We start from the raw sequence: 14,470 nt of genomic DNA on the forward strand, positions 1-14,470 counted from the left end.
TAGCTTTTTGTTTGTTTGTTTGTTTTTGTTTTGTAAAACTAGAAACTTCCATAGGAAATATCCACTTTTAACAAAACTTTTTTGGGAGGGAGGGCTTTTTGACAACCCAGACTGAACAATGTAACTGGAAAATAAACATTTTGAGTTGATTTCAATGGGAGTTTAGTTTCTAGGCACTGTTAGATCCCTCTAGAACAGTGGTTCCCAAACTTGTTCCACCGCTTCTACAGGTGTCATAAATATAAAGGGAAGGGTAAACCCCTTTAAAATCCCTCCTGGCCAGAGGAAAAATCCTCTCACCAGTAAAGGGTTAAGAAGCTAAAGGTAACCTCGCTGGCACCTGACCAAAATGACCAATGAGGAGACAAGATACTTTCAAAAGCTGGGAGGAGGGAGAGAAACAAAGGGTCTGTGTCTGTCTGTATGCTGTTGTTGCCAGGGACAGAACAGGAATGGAGTCTTAGACCTTTTAGTAAGTAATCTAGCTAGGTATATGTTAGATTATGATTTCTTTAAATGGCTGAGAAAAGAACTGTGCTGAATAGAATGACTATTCCTGTCTGTGTACCTTTTTTGTAACTTAAGGTTTTGCCTAGAGGGATTCTCTATGTTTTGAATCTAATTACCCTGTAAGGTATCTACCATCCTGATTTTACAGAGGTGATTCCTTTACTTCTATTAAAAGTCTTCTTGTAAGAAAACTGAATGTTTTTTCACTGTTCTAAGATCCAAGGGTTTGGGTCTGTGGTCATCTATGCAAATTGGTGAGGATTTTTACCAAACCTTCCCCAGGAAGTGGGGTGCAAGGGTTGGGAGGATTTTGTGGGGAAAGACATGTCCACACTATGTTTTCCAGTAAACCCATTTAAAGTTTGGTGGTGGCAGTGGAAATTCCAAGGGCAAGGGGTAAAATTAATTTGTACCTTAGGGAAGTTTTAACCTGAGCTGGTAAAAGTAAGCTTAGGAGGTTTTCATGCAGGTCCCCACATCTGTATCCTAGAGTTCAGAGTGGGGGAGGAACCTTGACAACAGGGAAAGCCCCTGCCGGGCCGGGCCAGTTTGTTTACCTGCCACGTCCGCAGGTTCAGCCGATCGCAGCTCCCAGTGGCCGCAGTTCACCGCTCCAGGGCAATGGGGCCTGCAGGAAGCAGCGCGGGCCGAAGGACATACGGGCCACCACTTCCAGCAGCTCCCATTGGCCTGGAGCAGCGAACCGCGGCTACTGGGAGCCGCAATCGGCTGAACCTGCGGATGTGGCAGGTAAACAAACCGGCCCAGCCCACCAGGGGCTTTCCCTGCACAAGCGGTGGAACAAGTTTGGGAACCACTGCTAGAAGACAATCTACATACCTTTGAAAATCTGGTCTTTACTATATTGTCTGTACTAATGCTGTGTAAATAATATCCCAATCCAGAACTTCACTTGAACAAAGACTTCCAAAGTCTAAACTAAAATAGTTCTGCGATGTTACCCACAGTGCACTGGAGACGAGAAAAAGATAATCAAAGTCATTTGGGTCTGCAGAGAAGAATGGCTAGTGAGTTAAGTCCCTGTGCCCGTTAGCTAGTAACCTAGCGTTGTGCAAGCAAACTATTCAACCCTCCACATAAAAGTGCCAAGACCACAATGATTTAGAAATGGATCCAAAGGATGTGTAATATATCACACATTCATAAAATGGACACTATTCAGAGCCTCTCAGCAGGAGTTTGATATATGACATTAGAATCACACTGTGGCATAAATCAGATAATCTACTTGATATCTTGAAAATGCTGTGTAGGTACAATATGTCAGGGAAACAAATAATGTACAGTACTGATGACCCATTTTAATAAGCACCTTTCATCATTCCTACACTGGAAACCTGCACTGCTAAGTGTTTCCATCACCAAGCCACAAAATCTATAGGATTTGATCATAACTGCTACATACTAGGTAGAGAAAACATCTAGATTCCTCAGCATAATACAATTTAGGTAATCAACTACTCAGGCATTTTCTCCAGCCCTCAGACCATTTTTGTGGCTCTTTTCTGAACCCTCTTCAGTTTTTTCAACATCCTTTTTTAAAATATGGACATCAGAACTGTATGGCGCATTAATTTGAATATTAGGAAAAACTATTTCACGAGGAGGGTGATGAAGCATTGGAATAGGCTACCTAGGGAGGTGGTGGAATCTCCTTCCTTAGAAGTTTTTAAGGTCAGGCTTGATAAAGCCCAGGCTGGGATGATTTTGTTGGGGATTGGTCCTGCTTTGAGCAGGGGGTTGGACTAGATGACCTCCTGAGGTCCCTTCCAACCCTGAGATTCTATGATTCCAGTGCCCTCTACAGAGGTAAAATCACCTCTGTGCTCCTACTTGCTATTCCCCTGTCCATACAACCCAGGACAGCATTAGTTGGGATGTAAGAAAGTTGTGATATTTGATTCAAAAGTTGTAGCCACAGTTGTTAAAATTGCAGTTTTGGTGCGGTCAGTTCAGGTACCATATTCTGCCTTCAGGGCAGAGGCATGGGGGTGGAGGTGTGGATGGGTGTCTTGGGAGCTGTAGAACCTAAACTTTTCTTTGTAAATGACTAGATGTCAAGTTGGCAGCAGGGTTTTTCCCAGCAATGGGGGCTGAATACCCTCCCATTCCACCAATCCCCAAGTGGGGTGTGGGGTCCAAGCCCCTGCACCTTAGAGCCAACCCCAGCTCAGAAACTCCTGGAGACTCTGTGTGGAGGGCTGGCACCACCAGGGCTCCTCTGTCTCAGCCCCATGCCCTCTGGGAGGCACAAGCCCAGCCCTCACCCAGCTCCACTCACTGGTAGCTGTGGAAGGTGAAGTCCTCGAGGTTGTGCAGGAGTTGCTTCTGTTCGGCAGGCCTGGCACAGGCTAAACTGCACCTGGATGAAGTGCAAGGTCAACACCAGCAGTGCTGAGTGTAAGTGGTGGCACTCGACCCAGAGCCAAGACAGCTAGCGGGGCAAGCCTCCAGGGGAGCCCAGCCCTGTCCATCTACGTGCCACCTCCAGCATTTGCCCCAGGTTGCCAGGCCACTCTCTGAAATTTGGCCCAGCCACCCCTCCATCAGGTATTGGAGAAAATGTTGCAATGAGCCTTGCAAGCTGAGGTGAATGCTGGAAATTGAGATGAGCATTGGAAGTTGTAGTTTCAGCAACAAAATCATGGCCTGTGATTTTCATATTGCCTTATATATTATGCTACATAATTGCATTAGGAGTGCATGTTGAGTTGCTTGTCCACTATGACCCCTAAGTCTATTTCAGAGTCACTTTTTTCCAGGATACAGTCCCCCATGCTGTAGGTATGGCCTGCATTCCTTATTCCTAGATGTATATCTTTGGATTACTATTAAAGCACATTTTGTTTGAGTAGGCTCTATATAACAGCTGCAGGGGAGAAACCACAGTATTGATGGAAAATAGTTTTGAATTAAATTAGTATTATTTTATTCTTATTTTAGGTCATTGCAAACTTATATGAATCTTTAAGCGATAACTACAATTATGTTTATACCCATAATACTTGGAGAATATCACATACTTCTGTTTTTGGTTACTCGTTTTATTAAATTAAATATCAGGCTTATTTAAAGAAATTCCAGGAGGCTTCTGCTTTCTGTCAACTAGTGACAGGCTCCCAAAGTGTAAAAGAAGATGACACCCTTAGTCATAAAACACAGATGTGTTGTATAGTGTGATGGGGTATCTGCCCCCACAGGTGATGAAAGGGTTAACCTCAGCGGGAGAAGTGGAGCTAAGTCCTCCAAGCTGCCTGGAGAGGCTGTGTGAGGCTCAGCCAATCCGGGGGGGAGTTGCAGAAAGCAACCAATCCAGGTCTGGCCAGCTCAGATAAGAGGAGCTGCAAGGCAGAGCAGGGTCAGGAGCTGTTTGGGGCTCAGGGAGTGAACTCTGGGCTCCCAGCAGGTGGAAGAAGCACTAGCACCATGGACAGCATAATGCTTGAAGGCCCTGAGCTAAGGGTGAAGTCGGTACAGGGGAAATGGGGAAAAGGCCCAGGGAAAAGTAGTGAGCAGTTGCAAGAAGAGCAGCATGGAAGAGCAGAGTTGCAAGAAGAGCCATGGACAGGGTCTCTTGTTCAGGACCTGGAGTAGTGTGTGGGCCTGGTGAAGGGGCATGATTATTGAACTGTGATATTGATCCCCGGAAGGGGAAAACACACATGATGACATGGCCAGAGGGCTGAGCCATGAAGAAGACGTTGCTGTTCTTGAGGCTGCGAGAGTAGATGCTGAGCCAGAGTGACACAAACCACAGATGGGGTACATTAGCTCGAGCTCATCCCCAGTGAAAAGGAGGAGGCACCAGCCCCGCGGTGAGTGTTGTGCCCTGTGATATATAGGTTTAAAAATGCAGTTTTCATAACTTCTGTTAAGTGTGTACTCTATCGTATTTTCTTTTATGCTATGTTTTGAAACTGTATAAAAGCATTGGTGCTTTGTGCTATGTATACAATATTTAATAAGAAATCTCTAGCTGCAAGTTGTAAATACACTGCAAATGACAGGTCTTAAACCCCTGGACACCAAAGGTAACCAAACCCCAAAAGGTATTATCTTGTATAAGATACCAGTTCATGTAGATATTATCTTACCTTGAAAAACAAACTTTGTAAAATATTACGGTTTAGAAAATCCTGAATTTAAAAAAAATGCAAGGTTGTCCTCTTTTAGGAGCAAAGAGGAATGTAGGCATCCTTATCAGAAGCCATAAAACTAAATTACAAAAGTGAGCTTTCTTTTACCACCCATCTCTGCCTGTTGCAAGAGAGAGCCTCTAATTTAAACCTACTCCAAAGGTGCTAAATAACTTTCTTACTGAAAGTAATTTCTTTTGCAAGCAGCATAGAGTCATCTTTAAGAAAAACATTGATGGCTGGAAAATAATTTATGGGAGATGTGGGTTACTTCTGTCTAACTCCTATTTCTGCTTGATGGCGCAAGCCTTAAATGTTTGAATATGGCATCAGAGTCTTTTGAAATATATATTTGCAAATATCTTATCTAAATGCAAAGCTTCTAATGTAGTAACTTCCTAATATCATTGCTATGTAAATAGTAAGTAGCTTCATGTACCCGCATGGACTCCAATGACTTGGTTAGACTGATTACTAACACAAAAAGCAATCATAACATAGGATATTTTATAATGAGGAATTAATTAGTTATCTGATAATGCCTATGCGGCTTCCTTACCAAACTCAAAAAAACAGAGCCATCTTTCCAAAGACTCTTAGGAAGAAGAGCAAATAGCTGGGCACAGTGGCATTTTCATTTAAAGACCCTCTTTAAAATTAAGTTTAAAAAGATTATTTTGAGAACAAAACCCCTTTTATATAGAAAGTAGGAGTGTTTGAACTTACTTGAAACAGAATTTGAACTCCTATTAAACACTGATGTAAGTGAAGGAATCTCTCAGAAAATGGGCTACATAAAAGAGAGAATTAAAAATTTAACACTTTAAAATGTTCTGAGAATTTCCTGTGACAAACCCAATATACCAATTTAAGTTAAGGGGAAAATTACAACCCTGCTGCATATGCATTCACAGACTAAATATTCATGAGCTGAAAATATTACTAAGGCCAACCCACAAAGACATTAAGCCAGTGAAAGGATCTTAAAATTTGAATCAAGACAAACACCTGAAAAAGGTGCAGTTTTTCCCCTTCATTCTATGTGATTAGAGGAAATTGAGGATGTGATGGGGTGTTCACCCTGCACAAGTGATGAATGGGTTAAGGTGGCCAGGTGGGCCAGTTAATTCCCAAGGCTGCACCTGCAGGAGGAGCCAGGGAGCTGGGATTGACTAAATGAAACTCAGCTGGGCAGGAACAGGACTGGCCTGTATAAAGCCCAGGAGCTGAGCACAGAAGTAGTCTGCAGTTACCCCTTAGGAGTTTGGGGCTATAGCAATAGGCAGCCTGCAGTTACTCCCTGGGAGGAGGGACTTTGGGCTAGAAAACCAAGTGACAGAGGAGAGCCAGAAAGGTAAGAAAGGCTTATGGGGAAAGCAGCAAGGTACGGGATTGGGAAGATCTTGGCTGCTGATGAGAGGGCTCCTGAGCTGGAACCTACAGTAGAGGGGAGGCAGGTTCCCCTTCCAGCTACTGGAGAAGTGACATAGATCAGGCAGAGGAGAGTGGACTGCCTAGAACAGTTGCCCCAAAAGACTTTAGTACCCCAGAGTGGGGAAACGCATATAGTGGCTTGGGCAGCAGCTCATGGAGCAAACGAGAGAGAGGTAGAGATGGTGCGCAACCGCGGGAAGGGCTGTAGACCTCGCAAAACTAATCCCCCAAAACTGCCAGAAGGAGGTGCCATCCAGCACTGAGTACAGCATTCTGTGATAATTGGTGAGTGGATGCCATGACAGAGGGTTATAAAAACCCTCTGAATTCAGCATCACTCTCCAATCCATGCAACACCCTCTATCTCAGCCACATAGAAGCTTCAAGAAGCAGTGACCTTCCAAATCAGATGACTGCATCAGCACAACTTCAACATGGATTGGTGAAATGGAAGTTTGCTAAAGCACTGCCAAGAAATAGCAAGTGTGTACTGTGGGTCCCAGGATAAGAGAGACAAGGTGGGTGAGGTAATACCTTTTATTGGACCAACAGACAAGTTGTCTCTTCCATCAAACTTGTCTACATAAAGCTTGGTTTTTCCACCAAGAGAAGTTGGTCCAAGAAAATAAATTAGATTTATTTTTTTCTTGTAATGATTTTTATGGAATAGTGATATACTATTGTAACTTAAGATACTAAAGGCTTCTTCTATTAGACATGAAATAGTTTAGACCATGTATTCTGGAACAAGAGACTTGGATCTATAAAGATAAATAGTTGGATTTAATTTCAGATTTAGAATTCTTAATGTTCATTGATTCATTTATTGACAACTCCTTGAATGGCTTCTTTTAAGTAACGAATTTAACTAAGTCCTATGAAACAAGAAGAAATTTCTAAGAATAAGATTATAGAACACCCCCCCCCCCCCCCACCAGAGGCAGGCCTACTCTCAAAGGTGTAATCTCTGTTAAAAGCTCTCCCCAGTAGCATACAGAACAAACTGAAACTAAAGTAACCATTGCTTAGTATTTGTGTTCTATTCTGTTTTTGTTTTTTTAATTTCTTTTCCTTTCTTTGCTAATAAAATAGTCATAGTTAATTGTGGTTATTTTGCTTGTTTATAATCATAGTTTTCCCTAAGAAATGGGGGGGGGGGAACTTATGTAACCAAAATAGTGGGAGTCATGTCCCTGAAATTAACAGTGAGACAATTATTAAGATTTGGGCCCTACCATTTCTTTTTTACTTAGACTATGAATTTTAGTAATTTGGGGGATGAAATTGCTTGGTGCTCAACCACTTGAAATACCCCTTTTACTCCTACGCTGCCCTGTCCTCCTCATCATTTACCATTCCGTCAATCTTTGTCATATGCAAACTTTAACAGGGGGGAATTTATATTTAGTTCCAGATCATTGATGAAAATGTTTAATCATATCAGTACCTCTACCTCCAAGTGTAGGATGTGCAGCTACACCCTCTGGAACTCCCCTGTTTGTCACTCCTGTTCCGTTCCTTACCTTACAGGGGTGTTGTAAGAATAAATGGAAAGAAGTGCTATTATCCCCATCTTACAGATGGGTTATAGAAGCAAGGCAGACTAAGGCCCAGATCCACAAAGGATGCCTTTGTGGATCTGGGACTAAGTATGTGCTGGAGCAGGGAATTTAATCCAGTATCCCAAGTTAGCACCTCAACTAGTGGACATTCCCTTTCCCTGGTGAGGCAGTGATTCACCCTTTTGCAAACCTTCCTTACTCCTCCCCACAACAGCCACTGTCTTTGTTTCCCTGTCCCCTAGCTTTTTAAAAGTGTCCTGCTACAAGTAGTGGAGACTTGTAGCCCTAGCCTTCCTCAGGCCTCGGCCTGACCTCTATCAGACCCGCCCCCCAAGCCTTCCTGGAGTAGAGGAGTGAGGCATACTGAAATGAGCAGCCACAGGAGAGGATGGGCAATGAAACAAGCCATCATTGATCTCGCTCTCTGGCTCAGAAACAGGGTTAGGACAGGGTGACACTGAGGTTTTATTTCCCTTGCAGTTGTGCTTTCTAATCATTAATTGGCTGCTCTCATGGTGCCTGAGCAATAACTATCTGTCCCCTCTTCTTCCTTCCCTCTCATTGTGCTCCTAAAGACCCCTGTGCAGCATAGTAAGAAACCAGCTAGAGAAGAAAGTATTGCTCATGGTGAGCAGAGCCAGAAAGAGATTTATTCCTGCAACCTCAGTATCTCTCTGTCTTAGAGCAGGGAGAAGAGACCTACTGCTTAAGTTCAATGGCAAGTAATCTTTTTTGAGTAGCACTGCACTAAGGGTGGGATGGAACATGAGAAACTGAGCATCTGTAAATCACTTGGAGGTTATGCTGATGAATATGAGATGGATAGATGACAGATTAGATGCAAAGCCTAGGGATAAATACAGAGCAGCTGAAATGGGAGGAATTAGGATTTCAGCCTACCCTTGGGTATAAATGTCACTTGCAGAGTTGTTGAAGCCATATTGGTCCAGGATATTGAAGAGACAAGGTGTGGGTGAAGTAATATCTGTTGGAGCAACTTCTTCTGGTGAAAGACAAGCTTTCGAGCTTACACACAGCTCTTCAGGTCCACAAGAAAAGCTTGTCTCTTGCACCAACAGAAATTGTCCAATAAAAGATATCACCTCACCCACATCTTGTCTCTACTCTACTTTTTTCCCCTTCAAGTCCTGGGATTCCTCACTTAGGGAAAATACAAATGGTTTAATGTGTGTTGTTAAGTGATTTGAGTTTTACAGTGCTCTTTTGGCACCTGTAAATTCTAGGGAGGGATTTCCTGAGTTTCTAATGAGACAGCAGAGACTTGTTCGTTTCTTTATAAAAATTTATCTAGCTCACTTTTCCTCATAGCGCTTAGAAATACAGCAAAAGTGGTTATTGCTAAATGCTACGTCCTTCCCTGAGGGCTACACTTTGACCTGGTGGGAAGGCTTGTGAGCGCTAATGATCCTGACAGCTATGCCGGCAGGAGTTTAACTCCTAGTAGGGCCACCCCAGCAGACAAGTCAAAAGGTAGGGATCAGACAAAAAGCAATCCATCATTGGGGAAGACTAGACTCCTCAGCCCTGGTAGGCGGCTGTGCTAGGAGAAGGCATGCTCTAAATTCAAACTGGGACTGCCTGGCCCACTAGCCAGTTATGGACTTCAGTGGAGCAGCTGCTTTTTGCTTTAGTCTGCAGTGGCATTAGCAAGCCCCCTTCGGCACTGCTACACAGACTAGGCGGTGGGCTGTGGTCAGCTTGGCCTTCAATGGGTTCTACATGTGACTGTCTTGCAGGCACCACACAAAAGGCTGCATCTTTATTTGTTACCTATTTGTTGTAACTTTCTGCACCAGTGGACAAAATGGCCATGAAGGCTGAGAGGGTGATGGCTCGTGCACAGCCCAATGCCACTTTAAACAACTTTGTGCAGGCCTGGAGTCCTTATGACCCACAATAAGTGACACTAGCTCATCCATCGATCTCAACAGCGTACTCTATCTGTTCCTTCAACTTAACAATCATTATGTGTACAAAGAAACACATGCCTCTTTTTTTCTCTGTGCTAATAAATAAAAGGTTAAGAGCTATCATGTAAAATTACAGAGGAGACGCTACCAGAACTGCTGAATATATATTTGGTTCTCATAGTAGTGATAAACATTTGTCTGAGCTATGGAATATTTAGGTGGATTCATATTACTGGTATAAAGTTTACTTCTAAGATTAACTATTTAAAGCTTCAAATATTTGAAAGATCACAAAAACCAGTCTGTCTTCTAACTTTGCATCTAGTTTCCTGATGGTGAGAGATTATTTCTAATATTCCGAAGCTGGCTGGTTTTTCTTGCCACAGTGTAATTGCAACACACAACTTTTTCCATCTGGCCAGGACCAGCAAATCTCTCTGTAGCACAGCATGCTGCCATGGGGAGGAACTTTGAGCCCAATTAAGAAGGGACATAAATGGTGGAAAGACATGGTTATAACTGGAAAGAAACCAGTTTATGGAAGGCAAAGGAGGCCTACACAACTGATCCTTTTCATAGGGAATAGGGTTATAGGCTATACGGTTACCACTTGGATACTACTGGGTGGTAATAGCCCCCAGTATAATACGGGAAATGTTTGTAGTAACTGTTGGGGGCAAATGATGATTTTATAGCTGACCAATAGTTAGTCTGTCAAAGCTGGCTGCTCCTTAAGGGGAGTCTGGCTCAGCCTTGCTGGTGATGTAGCAGTTGATCCTGGTGCAGTGACTCTACAATTAGTGATTCCATCTGTGAAAAGGTCATTGGGGTGAGGAGACCCAGGAGAGAGGAAACTTCCCTGTTTCCCTCTCTGGGAAGGCCTGGTGAAGGCTGGCTGGAGAGAACCAGGGGCAGGCTAGGCTCCTGTGAGGGGCCCTGCAGATAGGGCCCGACAGAAGTAGGGAGGCCCTGATAGTAGCTTACAGAGTTTCTGGGGAGGAGGGGCAGTGGGGAAATCTGCTAGGAAGAGGGGCCTCCAGAGAAAATGTCCACAGAACTGGAAAGAGGAGACCTGGCAGGAGGGCTGGGCCACAGAAGATATAACTTGACAAACCATTGCAGGGTCAAAGTGGTTAAAAAGGGGTGCTGGTAATGAGCCCTGCAGTGCTCTGATGCTATGGCAGTGAATACAGCCACTTACATAGTCCAACACAAAAGAGAGAAAAGAGCTGCATATATGGTAAGCCATTGCCTATGAGAATAGGAAGTATCCTTACATATATTTAGCTGAAGGCCTCAAATATCTAACTTTTTTTTTTAGGAATTCTGCTTTTCCCTTCCTAGTTGAGAACTTCAGAAAAGTTGTTCTCAGCATATTATTGATCTTAATTCTCCTAAATAAAATCAAAAGGTTTATGTGTAAGTATAGATTAAGTAGTAAAGTTACATAACTAAGCATGAATTTAATTGATCATATTAATCAAGTAAATATGAACATTTTCAAATGGGTGCCCAAATCTAGGAACTCAAATGGAAAAGACCTATTCTTTTAATGTCAGCAATACAAAGTAGACTAACGTAAATGTCGGACTGGATTAGACTATTGCTCCATCTAATTCACTATCCTGGCATCACCAATAGTCAATATGAGCTGCTTCAGAAAAAGGTGCAAAAGCCTGCAGTACAAAATTATAGGCTAACCTTCCCTTGGGGAATATTTCCTCCTATTCCCCCCAATAGCTAGAGGTTGACTTATGGCCGGAAGCATGAGGGCTGATATCCCTCCCAAAACTCTTGATTCTTAATCTTTGGATATTCTTGTTAGTGGTATAAATATCCATTTCATCTTTTTTTAATCCTGCTAAACTCTGGACAGCAGATCCTGAGTTGGTCTAAATTGTCAGTTGAAATGTCAGTTTAAATTGTCTCTTCAATCGAGCTATAGAAATTTACACCAATTGGGACTTGGCCCCTTGGTCTCAAAGACATCCCATGACAAATAGTTTTACAGGCTAATAGTGCATTTTGTGGGAAAAGGATGTATTTTTATCAATTAAATTTGCTTTCTTTTAATTGCATTGCATGTTCCCTTGTTTTGTATTATGAGAGAGGGTGAATAGAAATCCCTGATCTATCTTCTGTGCTATTCATAATTTTGTATAGTTTTAATCATGTCACCTTTCATTTGTTTCAGGACTGTTCACATTGAAGATATTTCCAATCTGTCTTCCTGGAAATTTTAATAATCTCTAATCACTATTGTCACCCGTCTCTGAACCTCATCTGTTTTAAGCCATATCCTTTTGAGATGGCTCTTCCAGAACTGAATCCAGTATTTCAGGTTTGTGTGTACAACTGATTAATATTGCTCCTTTATTATCTTCGTATAGTCTCCATCCTTTCTTTATATGGCCAAACATTCTGTTTGCTGTTTTGACAGCACATTGAGTATTGAAGGTAATCAGAGGAAAACCAATAGCCTTGACTGCTTTCAAAGTGTTAGCTCAAATCAAACTACAATTCAGTTTGTCTATTTCAGACAAAGCCTTGAATGGTCTTTCCCATCCAGAATGTAAGTACGTGCAGCAGGGTTGGTAGAACTTAATGTATTAGGAGTTGGAGGAATGTTTAACTCGTGAGACTGTAAGCCTTTGAAACAATTGAGCAGATGGAGAATAAGATATCAAGGGCAGATCCAAAACTTCAATTTTATTTTCATTTTTATTGTATTATGGTTCTTTTTGTTGAATTTGTTTCATTCACTGTTTCAGTCAAAGATGTATCTTTGTGTTCCTCTGACAGACGTTGTGGTGATTAGATGAGTTATAGAAAAAGAATGGCAACATACGTGGGAAAGTCTGGGTTGGAGCAAGCCAGGAAATGACTTGGGCAGGTGACACTTCAAGATCAGACATGGCCATCAGTGGCTACCTGAATGATGACTTGTGCTTTTTAAAGCTCTGAGTGTCTAGTGTGCCAAGCACAGTTTCATACCTGTTTCTATTAGGAGGGGGATTTTGAAATCTCCATTTTGTGGGTTACATCTTAACAGAAACACTGTCTTCTGGACCAAACTCCCCTCCCTTTCATGATCATACCAGTCACTTTCCCTCCCACCTTGGATCACTTCCTTTCAGATGGCAACCTTGTATCAAGTGATATGGAAAAAGATGATGATGGGAAAATATTTAATGGATCTCTAGTGGTCGTTAATGGAAGTATGCAGCTGGAAACAAAGGAGAGTCAACACAATCTGACAAGCCAGCCCTCCAGAGATCGTCCGACTCCAGCTAGTGATCCTTGGACCGCTGTTTGGGAACTGCTGTATAAAGATACAATGGAGTAATATTGCGGAGAGCAATAAAGTAACTACCATAGATGACTTGTTCTGATTTCATTTTCCCACTAGTGGTACACTAGCACAGGGTTCTCAAACTGTAGGTCAGGACCCCAAAGTGGGTCACAACCCCATTTTAATGGGGGTCACCAAGGGCTGGTGTTGGCGCTGGGCCCCAGTAGGACGGAAGCCCAAGCTCCACCACCCAGGGATAAGGTTACATGCCCTCCTGACCAGGACAGAAGCCTTTGGGTTTCAGCTTTGCCACCACCCCCCAGCCTGGGGCGGTGGGGCTCAGGCAGGCTGGGTCTTCAGTCCCCACTCCTGGGATCATGCAGTAATTTTTGTTGTCAAAAGGGGGGTCACAATGTAATGAAGTTTGAGAACTGCTGCATTAGTATTTAAATTTAGTCTTTTTATATTCATCAACTTTTTAATATCTTTAACTGGCACCTTGAGCAAATTGTCAGGAACTATGTTTAGGGCAGAATGATGGAGGGAGGAGCACAGTCAAAGCCCAAAGGTGCCATGTCATAGTTGTAATGCTTGTCTAACAGCCTAGTCCAAAAGAACCATTAATTTTTGGCGTTCAGATATTTTTGTGTGTATAAACATTTATTGCTGAATGATGATATTTAACAATGTTCTCCACAAACAAAAAACTCAGCCTTGTGAGTCAGAGTGGACAGAAGGTGAAAGTCAAGGAGGGAATATTGGTTGCTGTGGCAGCTTTTCAAGAGTAGAGTCAATGCCTGCATGGTAGCAGGACTCTCACTTCACTGTAGGACAGCAACAAAAGGGAGGTGAAGGGAGAGACTTTGAAACCAGGTGGTAAACCCTGAAATGCCCAAACCAGTGAGTTGTACTTGAAGTGCTTCTTCCCTCGCTCCTTTTCTTTCAGCTACTATCCAAAAACAACAACGATTTGTTTTGTAAGCCAAAGGGAAGGGAAAGACAGCATCATTTCTACTGGCACCAATTCAAAAAAACTGGGGAAAGCAGCTAGGGCAGATGACACTTGTAGTAGCACTAAAGCGATGATTGGATGAGGATGCTGAAGTGGCAGTAACAACTCCTGTATTATAGCCTTTTCACCTGCAACTTGGCAGAGCCACAGATCTACCTTCTTGAGCATTCGCAGGGCTGTGGTTCACCACAGTCTGCTGTGGTGGGTTCTTCAACCTCAGTATCATGCATAGCAACATTACCTTTGGGAGGTGGGGGAGGAGTGGGCAGAGTTCTCTGGATGCAGTTAGGCTGATGCAGGTTCTTACGTTCTTCCTCCAAAACCAGTCATTAGTGTAAGGTGAGTGCAGGGGTCCTAGGTCATTGGGAGAACAGGTTCCTTCACCCTCAAAGGTTAGTCTGGTCTTCTCTTGCTTAGTCAATTGTTCTTCTCTCCCCCCCCCCCCCCCCCCACCACCACCACCACTTTTTTAAATCAGGAGGAGCAGCGGTTGGAAAGAGCAGGTACACATGGTGCATCCTAGTGGGACTCTTCCAGTTGGTTAATCCAAAATGTCAGCCTTCAGGAGTTTC

General features: G+C 43.0%; 1 long non-coding RNA gene across 1 annotated transcript in view; it reads left to right on the plus strand.

The window, feature by feature from the left end:
- The window catches only part of LOC142073275 (uncharacterized), an 82,613-nt gene extending 69,707 nt beyond the window's left edge, over window positions 1-12,906 (plus strand). Inside the window, exons 3-4 of the long non-coding RNA XR_012670078.1 lie at window positions 11,789-11,935; window positions 12,732-12,906. This is a non-coding gene — a long non-coding RNA (uncharacterized LOC142073275). The remainder of the gene's footprint in view (window positions 1-11,788; window positions 11,936-12,731) is intronic.
- Window positions 12,907-14,470: the final 1,564 nt, after the last annotated feature.

Source organism: Caretta caretta, chromosome 9 (genome assembly GCF_965140235.1).
Source record: "Caretta caretta isolate rCarCar2 chromosome 9, rCarCar1.hap1, whole genome shotgun sequence".
NCBI classification, from domain to species: Eukaryota; Metazoa; Chordata; order Testudines; family Cheloniidae; genus Caretta; species Caretta caretta.